At 42.8% G+C, this 13,884-nt stretch overlaps 1 protein-coding gene across 1 annotated transcript in view; it reads right to left on the bottom strand.

The window, feature by feature from the left end:
* The window catches only part of PHKG2 (phosphorylase kinase catalytic subunit gamma 2), a 100,654-nt gene extending 95,426 nt beyond the window's left edge, over window positions 1-5,228 (bottom strand). The window contains exon 1 of the mRNA XM_078652852.1: window positions 5,099-5,228. The gene's annotated coding sequence lies outside the window, so the exon portion shown is untranslated. The remainder of the gene's footprint in view (window positions 1-5,098) is intronic.
* Between the last annotated feature and the right edge of the window lie 8,656 nt (window positions 5,229-13,884).

Below are 13,884 nucleotides of genomic sequence, written 5' to 3'. Positions count from 1 at the left end.
ACAGTTTCCATAGCTCCCTACGGTGGTGGGTAATTAGATTAAGAATAAGTGGAGGGCCCTAAGCCTTGGATTGCAAGCTGGCAAAGGGAGCCCCTCTGATAGGTATCTGACCAATGGGGACCAAATGTAATCAAAACCCTTCCTGGAGTCCTCAACGATATCAGTCATTCGCTTCAGAGCCAAGGCCCTTCACAATCTTGCATGCCACTGGGTTAGGGATGGGGCCTCTTGTTTCTTCTAAGAAACAGCAACTGGCATTTTGGCAGTGCCACAATACGGATTTGTCACTCTGTGTCTGTCTTTTTAGGAGTGGGTCCTGACCCCCCAACAAGACCGGTTCCATGGAGCCGGAAATGGGGTAGCTTAAGATGAGTTTTATTTGGGACAGGATCTCCTTCCAGAAAGGTTTGAAGAAAGTGCAGTCCCACCAAATATGTCTGAAATCGCCTAGGAACCCACACCCCCTCCAGTACCTATCAGAGGTTCCCAGAAAAATTGTGTGTAGTTTCTGAGGGTACAAGTACCCATGTAGCAATTTAGACATCATACACAGTTATATAAATGGTTCCTTAAAAAATAACACTAAAACCTTTCATTGCATTGTAACTTATAGAGTGCTGTGTACACCCAGAGATGATATAGTACTAGGAAGTAAAATGCACATGAGGTTCAGATAAAGAATTAACAGAATAGGAAGGTTTCTAACACATATGCAATATATTTTTTTTCCAGATAGAAGGTGCAATGCTGGAAAAAGAGCGACCACCACACTGGGCTCAAGAGGTTAGACGAACCGCAAATACGAGAGAGTGGCATACCACATAGATCATTTCAGACCACATTCGATCTGTTCTCTTCAGAGAATGAAGAAACCTGATCAATAAAAGGCTTTATGGGCAAACCAAATAACTTTAAAGGGTATTCACTGACTGACAGGAAGCCAGTTTAATCTCCTGCGTGCTTTCAATAACCTGTCAAACTTCCTGACGTTATGAATAATGCAGACTATTGTGTTCTGAATCTAGAAAGCTCATGAAGAAAGCCGACAAGTAGCAAGTGCTGACATAATCAAACCTAGACTTGAAAGATGCTTTCACCACCAGTTCTCTAAGGTGAAGAGATGGTAATAAGCGACAAACGCATCAATCTGTTTGGAAAGATTTTTCAAAAAAGAAGGCCAAGCTTTTTATTGGGTTAACAGTTGTTTGGACTTCACCCAAGCAAGTCGGCATAACTAAGGTGCCCATAAAGATTTGTGACCCCAAAACAGAACTTCACTTTTGGAAGCATTAGGCTACAAGAGGTTTGTATTCATCTATGCAGGAATGGCAGAGAAACATTGATTACGAGATTTCAGGATTTGAGGTACGGGCATGTCAAATATTAGGATGAGTTGGATGTCATCTGCATAAGATACCAAATTGACCCTTTGATCCTGATGACATATTAATGAGAGCAGGGACAAATATTCGAAATGTTATTCACCATTAACTACCTGAGAAAGAAGCACAGATTTACAATTATATTAACAGTGGCCATCTACCTTCCAATGCAAAATAGTTTGTCGGACAATACAATGTTGCTCTCAGCAGGAAACAAGCTTACAACTTGAAATAAAAGGTGCTAAACTTATGTTTGCATCCAAATTTACCTTTGTGAATCGGCCTGTAAATATTATTCAAGTGCCTTCCCATGAGGCACGTTAAGATCATAGGCCAGATGTAGGAGCCCTAATACCGGTCGGTAACGGCCGAATTCGGCCGTTACCGACCGGTATTTGGGTTTTCAGATGTAGGGGCCATTATTTTACAGAATCGGTAAATTTACCGATTCTGTAAAATACCGAATCGGTAGTTTTACCGATTCGGTAAATCCAAATGTAGGTGACACTCCTGAGAGTGCCACAGGCCCTTAAGAGTCGGTATTTTACCACACAATACTATTGTGTGTTAAAATACCGAATCCAGGTGTGCATGCACATCTGTGCATGCACACTGTGCAATGTGACACACAGACATGCCCTTAGGGCATGTATGTGTGCCACATGTCACACATGCCTTTACTTGGGGTGCTAGAGGGTGTCAAAGTGACACCCCCTGCACCCTTGCAACATTCGGTATTTACCGATTCGGTAAATTACCGAATCGGTAAATACCGAATGTTACCGATTCGGTAATTCAAATTTAAAAATTACCTACATCTCCCTCCTTCATATTTACCGATTCATAAATACCGAATCGGTAAAATTCGGTATTTATGAGTCGGTAAATTGAAGTTACCTACATCTGGCCCTATGTCCCTTGCTCACTGTGCGTCAAAGACTGGAGAAAAACCTCATTGATGAGGCCTAACCTAGCCAAAACTGTCCTGGGTTTACTTGTAATCCCAATCATAGAAAACAGCACCTAGCAATTCGGGCTTCACTGTTCTTATTGGTGCAGGACCAAATCGGTTTGCATATAGATAGTTTGTGTCTGATTCGTATAGTGTATGTATGTACGTATATACGACATTCAAGACATCAGGCCGTAAAACATATGCAATATGTTTGTGATTCTTTTAAAATATGGGTATCCGACTAAAATAACTGCTGCTTTACAAATACTGCCTGTGATATAAGAATGGACACAACGAACAACAATTTTCACTCTCTCCACATCTATCCAAAATCCAGCAATGGCTCAGATGAAATATACGGTCAATATACTACATACATAATTGTTCTTTCTCCTCTCCCCTAAACAAAACGGCAAGATTTGCAATGACTGTCCAGCTAATTAACTGTCTATACTGGCCCTAATTTTGTCACTATTGTTAAATTCCTCAGGTTCACCCAACTCTATGTACCACGTTAAATCCATACCCAAGGGCATCAGAAACCAATTCAGGATGATACAAATGAACCACGGTAACTGTTATAGTTAGAGCGCACAGCAGGTAAAGGATTGTCACAAATCACAATATTAGAAGTGGTGCTCCAAATGACAGCAAGTCGGTTATCACGACAAGATTAGAGTGCTATATCATTATAGCTCATAACAAGATCAACTATTTCCATTGAGCACTCAAAGTCCACAAATGCTTTTTCAAGCGAAGTAACTCAAGTTTTTATTCTTGATATGTTTCAATTTTCTTCTTCATTGAAATACAATCTTCAATATATTCTTCAAACCAAAATGCAGCCAACACGTGTTTCGTCTGGTCTAATTCGACCAATGACTTCCTCAGGGCTGCAACCCAAAACAAAGTATAATAGCCATTACGATTCAATTTTTAGAGCTTCAGTATGACAAAGTTATCTCTCAATTAAACCATAGCCAAAAGGGAAACATCCCCAAACCAAACAAGTGTTCCAGTAGAAATATGAGTCATAGTAATCCGCTCACCACTAAGAAGTAGCATAGAATCACCATAGTTTGTGAAGTTACTAAAGTATATATCGTTAATAAAAATGTGTAGCGTCACTTCATCTCATTATAAATTCAAAATTATACTCATTTAAAGAGGATTAGTATCAATCAGTTTGCGGCCATGCTGTAGGGCTTCATACCTATATGCCTTATCAATGCGCCAGTCAACATCCAATGTTGTTAAATTCTTCAGGTTCACCCAACTCTATGTACCACGTTAAATCCATACCCAAGGGCATCAGAAACCAATTCAGGATGATATAGTATATGAAACCGTGCCTTTCTAAAACCTGTATTAAGCTAGCTGTACAAGCTTTGGTCTTTAAAATTCATAAAAGGAAATGATATGCTCTCTGCAATTCCTAAAAAACGAGTTGCATCTCTTAAAGATGCTCTTCACGCTGCAGCTCAGTTTACCAGTAATGGTGATGGTGATAATTTCGATCAAATTATGGCAGTTTCTGTCAATTCAAGCAGCTACCCCGCAATCTAGCAGAAACTAAAAAACAACAGCAACTACTGCACACAAAGTAAAGCAAATGAACAATTCAACCTACTCACAAGGTAAAAATCAGGAGCGTGCGAAGTTTGTGCTATTTACTTCTGCATAATTACATAGCATTTCAAACAAATTATGCAAAATGCCAATCCTTTTAGCACAAAATGTTTCCGCGTGTTCGTTTTGGACGGACAGACACACTTGGCTGTAAAAATATAGCGTGAAAAAACACAAGTGGCATGAAGCAACAGCCACTTGCCTTCTGGCCATTCGCATTATTCGTGAGCTTGGACTACAAAATATTACTGCGAACGGCACGTAATTATGCTATGTGGTGTACTGTCGAAATTGTGCAAATTTCAATAAGTGTAACATGACGTTAACGAAATTACACCTGCATTTGAATCGGACCTAGTACAAATCTCCTGCGCTATGAGGGAAATGATTTCTATGTCCCCTCTTCATATCGAACTCCCGAGTTCAGAAACAAAATCACTATCAAGCCCTTATTTGCTGGCAAATATCTGGAAGTGGAAGCTCTTCCGCCTCCCTTGCAATAAGCTGAGCAAACGTCAACTTTTTCAGAAAATGCCTCTAACTTTATTTTGATTAGCTCACACTTACGGACTATGTTAATTGTTTTCCAGCTATATACCTTAACTGTCCTTTACAGCAATTTGAACTGTACTTTGACTATTATTTTACAATGCATTGTACACCGACATGGCAAGGATTCTGATGTACAAATAACTACTACACTAATTCCATCAGAGATTATTTTTGGAATGGAATGCCCTGAAAGTACACTTGCTTAGACTGCTGCCACGCTACTGGGTGGCATCACGTATCACACCTGTGCCATGTCCGGTTAGCTTAAAGCATTATCATTCAAGGCTTATGTGTGTGGAGGATACGGGAGCTCCCCGCCTTTCCTTTGCGTTGGATGGGGAGCAGGACTAGGGAGGGAGAAAGGGTGGGTGGAGGGGGTGCCATCGGAACGGTCCCAAGGAGGGGGCAATAAAAAGCCGGGGCACGCAGTGGCGAAGGAGGGCCCGGGATACCTCTGGTCTGAAAGCTGAGTAGGGGACAACACAAGGTGACACGCTCGTGAGCACGCTACACACCCGGTGTTTCTTGCCACAGGCGCTGTTGCCCCCGGTCCAAAGCTGCCCTGCCAGGCTGTACTCACCAGCAGCAGCTGTGCGGGTCATAGGCTCACAGTGGTCCTGCAGTCACTTCACTTCCGCATCCCGTTGACTTTCTCAGGACTGAAACCAAAAATAAGCCCCACCCTCTCCGAAAGAAGCACACAACGCGCAGCACGGACTACCGAAAGAAGCCCAAAGCAAGCCCAGCCTCCCAAGCTAACGAAGAACGCTTAAAAGGTGATGAACGTCAAATTTTCCTTTTATTTATTTTATGCGGTTTTTTTATATAGCGCGGACTTTACCCGAAGGGGTCAGAGCCCTTCACAATAGGAACAGAACTGATACATGAGGAGGGAATTACATGAGAACAAATTACACAAAAGCAAACGTTAAGTTACATGAGGCAAAAGTGACAATTGTGAGCAAACAAAATACAAGAGGTAGCAAATGGTACATTACAGGAGGGAAAAGTGCCATGTGTGCAAGTTACAAAAGCGTACAAAGTACAAGTAGAGGTATAATACTGCAAAAAATGGCAGACACTCAAGCACAAGAACAAACGTTAAGGCAATGGTGGCACTTGCAAGTGTCTAAAGTAAACAAAATGTAAGAGGTAGCCAACCAGTATGTTTACAAGAGAAAAGTGACGTGTGCATGTTACAAAAGAGTACCAAACACAGGTAGAAGGATAATACTGCAATAAATGGCAGACACTCAAACCGCAAGAACACACTGGGAAGGCACTTTCATAGTCTAAGGACAATCGAATTTTCTATAATGGAAGTTCTTACTTCAGATAATAGAGAGGGTGTGAATTAAATTTGGAAGTGTCTTTGAAAGAGGAGAACTTTGAGGTCCATTTTGAAGGCCTGGGAGGAGGTGGGGGTCCGGAGCTGAGGCGGAAGTGAGTTCCAGATTCTCCCCGCGATGCCTGAAAAGGATTGGGCCATCGATCTTTCCTTCTTGAAGGTGGGAGGTTCAAGCAGTAGATTTTCCGCATTACGAGATGGTCTTGAGCCTCCAGAGAGTTTCGGATTATTCGCCAGGTAGCGAGGAGAGGAGGAGTGCAAGGCTTTGCGGGTGATACAGGCAGTCTTGTAGATAGATCTTGTGTGCCAGGGTCGGATTGGTAAAGCGGGCACTCTGGCCATGGGCCGGTATCGGAGTTGCAGCTGTGGCCCGCTATTTTTTGGCCTGCGCAGCGGCCGATATGTGCAGTGTCTGCGCTGGTTAGATGCCGCCTGCGGCGCAGTGGGGGATGGGGAGCCCGAGCGGCCTTTCCTGACACAGAGGGGCCTCTATTACCTCCCTTTTACCAACGGGGTGGAGGTGTCATTCCCAGTCTCTCGCTGGCCCGGCCCATTAATGAGGGCAGATCGAGCTGAGGCAGGAGGCCTGAGCAGAAGTGGCCTCACTTATTTATATTCAGGTGTGGTTAAGCATTGTAAACTAATCTGTGCTCAATTAGTCCTGGCAATATTTGCATTTTTTTTTAAATCTCATTGAATTTAAGAAAACATGCCTCTTTTAGAGAAACCGCCCTCCTCCTCCTTTTCATTATTCTTAAAACACTGAAGCAGTGTTTTGAGAAAAGTCGCAATCTCAAAATGTGCTCCACTTTAGGATGTCAGGGCCTATTAATGATCCCAATGCAACACTGACATGTGTCTTAAAAAAAAACATGCAATGAAAGCTAATCTATAGCCGCCAAGTTTTTAAATTGCTTTTGCGTGACATTAACAGGTTTGCGGTTTGTTGCCTTTACGTGCGACACTTCTTGAGTGACCCTGTATCCGGAGTCTAACAAACCAGTCTTGTCTATGTAATAGATCAGTTTAACAAAGCACCCCTTTTTAGGTCTCACCTGCCGGAAAGCCCAATTATGTGGCTGTGAAAACACCTGTTGTGGGCTTACCAGGAATTTGCCACCCACTGCTTTCCATTGGTTGGTTTAATTATCTTGCCTATCATGTGTTCATCCCTCACTGGAGCATAGTTTATTTACCATACTTTTGCTTGGCTGACTTGTATCTTTTCACTGCTCACTTTAAGGGAGCTCCTTTTTCGGTCTCGCCTGAGACAGGGCTTGCGCTGTTGCTTGTAATATATTTTAAGTTAAGATCCACAGTAACATCACATCAAGTATCATAATAATTGGTAGTTGTCTGTCTTTAAGTTTCTGCCACAATGGGCAAAAGGTAGAAGCAACCATATTGGTTGCACTGGCTTCTTGGTGAAGCTATCTAAGTATAATTGCCTCATTTGGATGCCCTAAGGCTGTTATAAAAGGTAGAGGGAAATCAGAGCTGAACTTGGGCCGGGAGCTAGACTTGTCTCTTCCATGAGAAATGTTTCTAAACTTGCATTGGGAATAAGAAGGAAAACACAGAGACTAGAGATTAGAGAGAGAGATACCTACATGTCAAAGCAGGAGAAGACCCCTAAGCAGAGCAAATTGTACTCCTTTCTTAACTTACCAATAAAAACTTTATTTCGGTTTTTACACAAACCATAAAAGTACATATACATTGATAGGCAGTTAAAAACAATAATTATAATCACATATCAGATAAAGTGCCAAAAGTGAAAAAGTACGGTATCATCCTGTCAATAGGGAAAAAGAACTAATACATTCGTCACATGGGAGAATAAAAAAAAATTACTTGTCCATACAATTTCTCAGCCTAACAGCCAATTTTAAAAATTCAGTAATATGGAGAATACTGTCATTGTGCAAAAGTTGTAAGTACATTAAAGCCGGTCTGATCTGAATAAAATAAAGTATTTTTAAAAGAGTTACCAGATAGCGCGTGCGTGGGTATTCATAAAATCTACATAAAAATATAAAGTGCAACATGTCCTACGGAGACTTTCCGTCGCAGCCGCAGGGTGCTGCCAATTTATTAAAAACATCAGTTTTTGGCCTAATCAGTAGATGATGAAAGAGATTTCACCCCTTCGCTGCTGGCCCGTTTCCGCCGCAGTGCGGTAAACAAACGAACAGGGCGGGCCGTGACGAACCCCAGCCGTCATCAGCACACGAGCACCGCGGAGCGTGACGGCTGGGGTTCGTCACCAGCATGCAAGGGGTTAACCTAAACCTTGTTAACAGGAACTTTTCATGAGAGGTCAGTGAGCCCAACAGGTACGGCTCTGCAGTTTCACATGTTTTCAGCATGACAAATTTTCTCACACTTTGTTTCTGGAGCTCCACTTCATCCCTCTGGATCTTCCTATCCAAAAGTAGGTCCCGTTTAATTACCTCCAGATCCCCCTTTACAATCTGATTTGGGTGGTCAAACAGTTCCAGACGACCAAGCCTAGAGAAACTAGATTTCACATATTTTATCCATGGGGAACCCATTACATTATCCTGAATCATATAGTCCCCCACAATCAAATGTGCCAGTGGTATATCCTGGTTTAACCACAATTTTAGCCAACAGGTCAACGGGCGTAAGGGGAAGATATCACCTAAGTATTGCATCCCTAACTCTTCGTGTACTGCAAGATTAGGTGTACCTGTAGGAACGCACAGAATACGCTTCAAAAAAGAATTTTCAACAATCTGTAGCTGCTCACCGGCCACGTACCCCCAAATTTCACTGCCATATGTGGCAATTGCCCCCCATTTTGCATTATAAAGTTTCAGCATAGCACTGGTAGGTTTTTTCCCCAGTTTTGATGCAAAATTAAAGATGGTAGCATTAGCCCTAACCAGTTCCCCCTTCTTTTTTATAAGATGAGGACCCCAGTTAAGTTTGGAATCAAAAAGGACCCCAAGATACAAAAATGTTTTTGCAATGGGGATTACTACATCATCAATTTTAAATGAAAAGTTCCTTCTTGGTTGTTGGCCAACTTGCATAACAAAAGACTTCGAGTTGTTGACCATAAGATCTCTATCCATCATGAACAGTTTAAATTCATTTAATAAGGCTTGCAGACCCATCTCAGTTCTAGAAATTAAAACCGCATCGTCTGCGTATAAAAGCACCGGAATTCCCCGCCTACCGACTCTGGGGCAATCAGCCGCTACCTTCTGTAGCACACTATCTAGATCGTTGATATAAAAATTAAAAAGAAAGGGGGCCAAGATACACCCTTGGCGCACACCCTTTCTGATGTCAAAGTTATTTATTGTGCTCAGATCTTGGAAATATCTCCAATTTGCTCGAGTATTACTATGTAAATCAACAAGAAAGTTGACAATACCACCATCAACACCCTTCGCCCTCATGTACTGCCAGAGCTTTCCCCCATAAACACAGTCGAAAGCTGAGGACGGATCCATGAAGGCGAGGTGGATGGTGCCCCTTTGAGCGACAGTATACTTACTTAGTATTAAAAAGAAGTTAAGACACTGGGTTACTGTTGAACGGCCACTACAAAAACCATACTGTGAGATGGACATAATATTATTTTCCAACGCCCAGTCAGAAAGTCTCTGTAGTAGGATTCTTCCTACGATTTTTACCATAGACTCTATTAATGAAATAGGCCTACAACAATGTGGGCTGCCTTTGTCCCCCTTCTTAAAGACTGGGACAATCGTAGAGACACCCCACGATTGTGGACAACCATATTTTGCCGCAACGTTAAAAACAGACTCTAATATAGGTGCCCAAAAACTTGGTTCAGACTTGAATAAGTCTGGAGGGATCCCATCGGGACCGGGCGCTTTCCCGGCTTTTATTCCCTCAATGCCCTCCAAAACCTCCCTTCTGTCAAAACTAATCATTTGTCCATTATTACAAGGGGCAGGGTTGGGCATGTCGTCCATCGAACAGCAATATAATTGCTTAAAATGTACTTCCCACTCCTCCTTTGTTATGTAGCATTCCAGACCGTCACCTGGTACCTGGACCAGGAAAGGTTTCTTCATTACCGCCCAGAATCTGGAGCTACACCGCAAGGTAGTGGGATCAAGGATCTCACTCCATGCCTCCTCTCTAAGGGATTCCTTATGTTTAGCAATGGTAGATTTTTAATCTTTACGGCACAATTGAACTGTCGTCTTTATTCTCGGTTTAGCTGCTAGTGCCAACCTCAGGTTTCTAGCTGCTTTAGAGCAGTCACGGTTGAACCACTTTGGTCCCACAATCTCTAATTTCTTTGCGGGGACCAGCAACAACTGTGTCACTTTATCCGATAAACTTTGGAAGGCTGTAAGAACCTTCCTCGGGTGCGTCCCTTCTTGCATGCAAACCATAATTTCATCCGCACAAATGGCTTTAATATCTTTATACAACAAGTCTGGGGTGATCTTCGACCATCTGAGACGACGTCTCCCATCAGTTGTGCTCAACCTACCAGTAATAAGATTTGAACGTTCATTAGCTGTCCAAGGACCCCTTAAATGTACAGTAAGCGGGTTGTGATCACTGAATTCACTGTTTTCAATAGCAAAAGAGTCCACAAAGGACTGCATTGAGGATGTTACTAATATATAATCAATAAAAGTTCCCCTTCAATGACTCTTGAAAGTCGGGATCTCAAAACACTTGATAGGGTCCGTCAGTGCCATAGTCAATGATAGATCCAGATCATTCAGTAGGTCATTAAAGAGTTCCCCCTCTGTCGTGTGTTCCAGATGTATACCCTCGGATCTGAGGTACTGAAATTCTGAACCCGTTTCATAAAAGTCGTCGTATCATGACGATTTTGGTAACATTAGACCGAAAATGGCAAGTGTAAGGTATACGAGCATTTTCGTCATATTCGGGTGACGAGATCACCATGAAGTCAGGGATTCCGTTCTGAACCCTCGGGTTCCATTTTGTATACGGCAGCCATTTTGTGGTTGCCCTCACATAGGCCGATGACAGTGGCCAAACGAGTCTCCAAGCACACGTACACTTTAGCTGACTTCTGAATGACCTGAGCGAGCGACCCTCTTGCCTGAAGCCAAAACTTGTTAAGCCAGTTCCTTTCCCAGTAGCTGATCAAGATTACTGAACAAGACACAAGACACCATCAAACCTTTTATTGCGCATCACTATGTCTTATCTTGCTCACACCTGTCTCTGCTACTTTCTTTATGGGCCGTTTACGATGGGGATGTGCCCGTTTTTATGGTGGGTTCGATCGACCGATCTGATGAAGAATGTTAGGTTTGACCAATAGTTGAGTGTGGGCTGGACAAACTGAAAAATGGACTTGTCATCATGATCCTGCTTTTTCCTTTTGATGAAAACATGTGAATGGTCAATTGTAAATAAGGAATGTTTGCCTGAAGCATAATTTTTGGTATAAAAAGGGATGACTAGCTTTGTAAAATTGAGCAGTCTCCTGAGAACATACACCGTGTTGTACTTCTAGGATATCTGTTACTGGCTGCAGCTAATTAAATTGATCTTTGACGTCACCAAGAAGTATCCCGTGTCTCTGTACTCTAAGACAGGTGGACCCGGAGACTAGGGCGTTATCCCTGGCGCCGCTGGGTCTTAAATAACCCGGTTCTTCAGAACGTGAGCAATGCAAGTCCGAGATACTTTTCAGAAGGGGATCACCACAAGGGTGAACATTAAAATCACCCATAATCATAAGATTATGGATGCAATCCCTCATTGAGTTACTTATGAAGACATTCAGTGCTGATATCTGACTGCTAACTGAGCATGAGTTGACAGCATTATAGAAATTGACCATACCAGCCATACAGTTTTCTCCCATTAGAATTAAACCTATAATACCAAAATTGCTTGTTAAGACTCTGCGAATTTTACAAGGTAACGCAACAGAAATGAACGTAACCATTCCCCCCTTTGGTCTTCCCCTAGTTGTTTCTATTGCAGGGACATAAAATGCCTTGTACCCTTCAAGAAAATAGTCACATTCAACTGACCAAGTCTCCTGCATACAAATAATCTGAAACTGCTTAATATACCTAGTCCAATTGCAATCCTCCATCTTAGCACCCAGTCCAGCAATGTTCCATGAAATTACATTGTTTCCACTCTGTTTTACGGATGTGGTTTCCATATGTCCCACTACAGCCAATGTTTCCATTTCCTCAGATTCCTTGCGTCAATCACACGCCTCCAGGCCTGAAAGTGAATCAAATCTGTTCTGTGTTACAACGTTGAACCCATTCATACAGTGACTATCAACATTATACAGATATGCTGCTTCAGGAACCGGGGGCTGAATTGGAATAAATGATCTTGTTTTACTAGGAATAGGAGGGGCTTTGATTAGATGGGTATAAAAATAACCAAGTGGGCGTACGCATACACTGTTCACATTGTAAACTAAGGAGGCTGCTCTTAATAAAACTGTTGCCACGTGTTGGGGATGTTTGAAGTTGACAACAATACAATCCCCACTAGATGTTTTTCTGGACGGGCCTATCCAGTTCACCCTTCTAGTTGACAAAATTTGATTAGAGTATGTGATTGGGAAACCACATTTGTTATTCAACCATGATACCGTTTTGTTTTTTAATGAACCATGGGATTCCTCATATAACTGAGCAGATTGATATTCAATGGGCGGGACATTTGTTAGGACAACCACATAAGGTGCACAGTCTGGAGGTAGGTTGATGTAGCGACTTTTCTTTACTCGTCTAATATCCGGGTTACCCTCTGGAACTACTATAGGCTGTTTATTCTGACTGATTGGAGTTGCAAGGTCAAGTGGGACAGGTTCAATTACAGTTATTTGCTGGCTAGTTTGCTGTAAGTTCAATCTGCCAGTACCCTGCCCATCTCCCTTATGTCCCTTATCTACAGCCTTAGGTCTTACGGCCGGGACCATGGCCAGGTGTGTTGCTATCAAGCCACCTAGTCTATTAACTTCTAGGGCCATAGTATCCAATTTAGATACCAAAGGTTTCATTAACTCTTCTATCTTAGCCTCTATTTTTCCTTCAAAGGTGCTAATCAATTGGGCAAATTGCTCCGGATTTAGATTTATGGCAACTACATTTTTGCCGCCATGTGAATCAGTTCCACTAGTGTGACTATTTGGGACTGATTGAGCTATTTCTACTCTTTTTTTACCATACTTCCCCCGCGTTTGGTCTGTGGCTTTCTGCAAGATCTCACCGGTCTGGAGATAGGCAATGGCTGTTCTAATGCCTCAATAGATATATCGAGTAAATTTTCCTGGGACTCAACATGGACCTGCGCTTCAGCTATTATGACGGACCTATTGCCCACATCAGGGATATCAGTAACAGTAAAATCTGCAACTGAGAACGACATAACTTCATCTGACACCAGATGACTATCTCGACCTAATGAAGCCCTACGTTCGCTATTAATTTGATGAACCTTTTTTTACCAGATAATTGTCCATAGTACCCAACCCAGATGTGGTCTTATCAATTTTGGTTTTAGACATGGTCACAATTTGGAGAATGAAAACAAACTTCGAATACACTTTATCCTGTAAACAAAATGAAAGTCTCACTTTATGGTTGTATAAGTCATAGGATGCAGGACCAAAGTCCGTGGCCCAGCCCAGCCTCCTCTGGCCTCTGAGGGCCTAAGAGGGCCCACCCTTGTCCCGGGCTTCTCCCGCACGCGATCCCACGACGCGGGGAGTAACGCCGCAATTTGAGCGCCTCCTGGTGCGCTTTCCGGGCTAGCGGCTTCCGGCCGCATGGGCTGCTGGGCGCTGTAGTTCACATAGCGGCCGCTCCGAGTTGGTGCAGGTGAGCAGCGGCAGGAGGCGAGCGTGCGCAGCCGAGGCAGCAAGGGGGCAAGGACCGCAGATCCAACAGCAGGCAAGGGTCACTGGTGCTACCCCAGGCAATTTCAGGTAGGTCCCCCCTGTCTTAACTTAAAAACAGCTTTCCAATTCAGAAGGCCTCAATAAA

Source organism: Lissotriton helveticus, chromosome 7 (assembly GCF_964261635.1).
Source record: "Lissotriton helveticus chromosome 7, aLisHel1.1, whole genome shotgun sequence".
Lineage (NCBI taxonomy): Eukaryota > Metazoa > Chordata > Amphibia > Caudata > Salamandridae > Lissotriton > Lissotriton helveticus.
The sequence above is the reverse complement of the archived record's forward strand: the minus strand, read 5'-3'. Positions and strand labels throughout refer to the sequence as shown.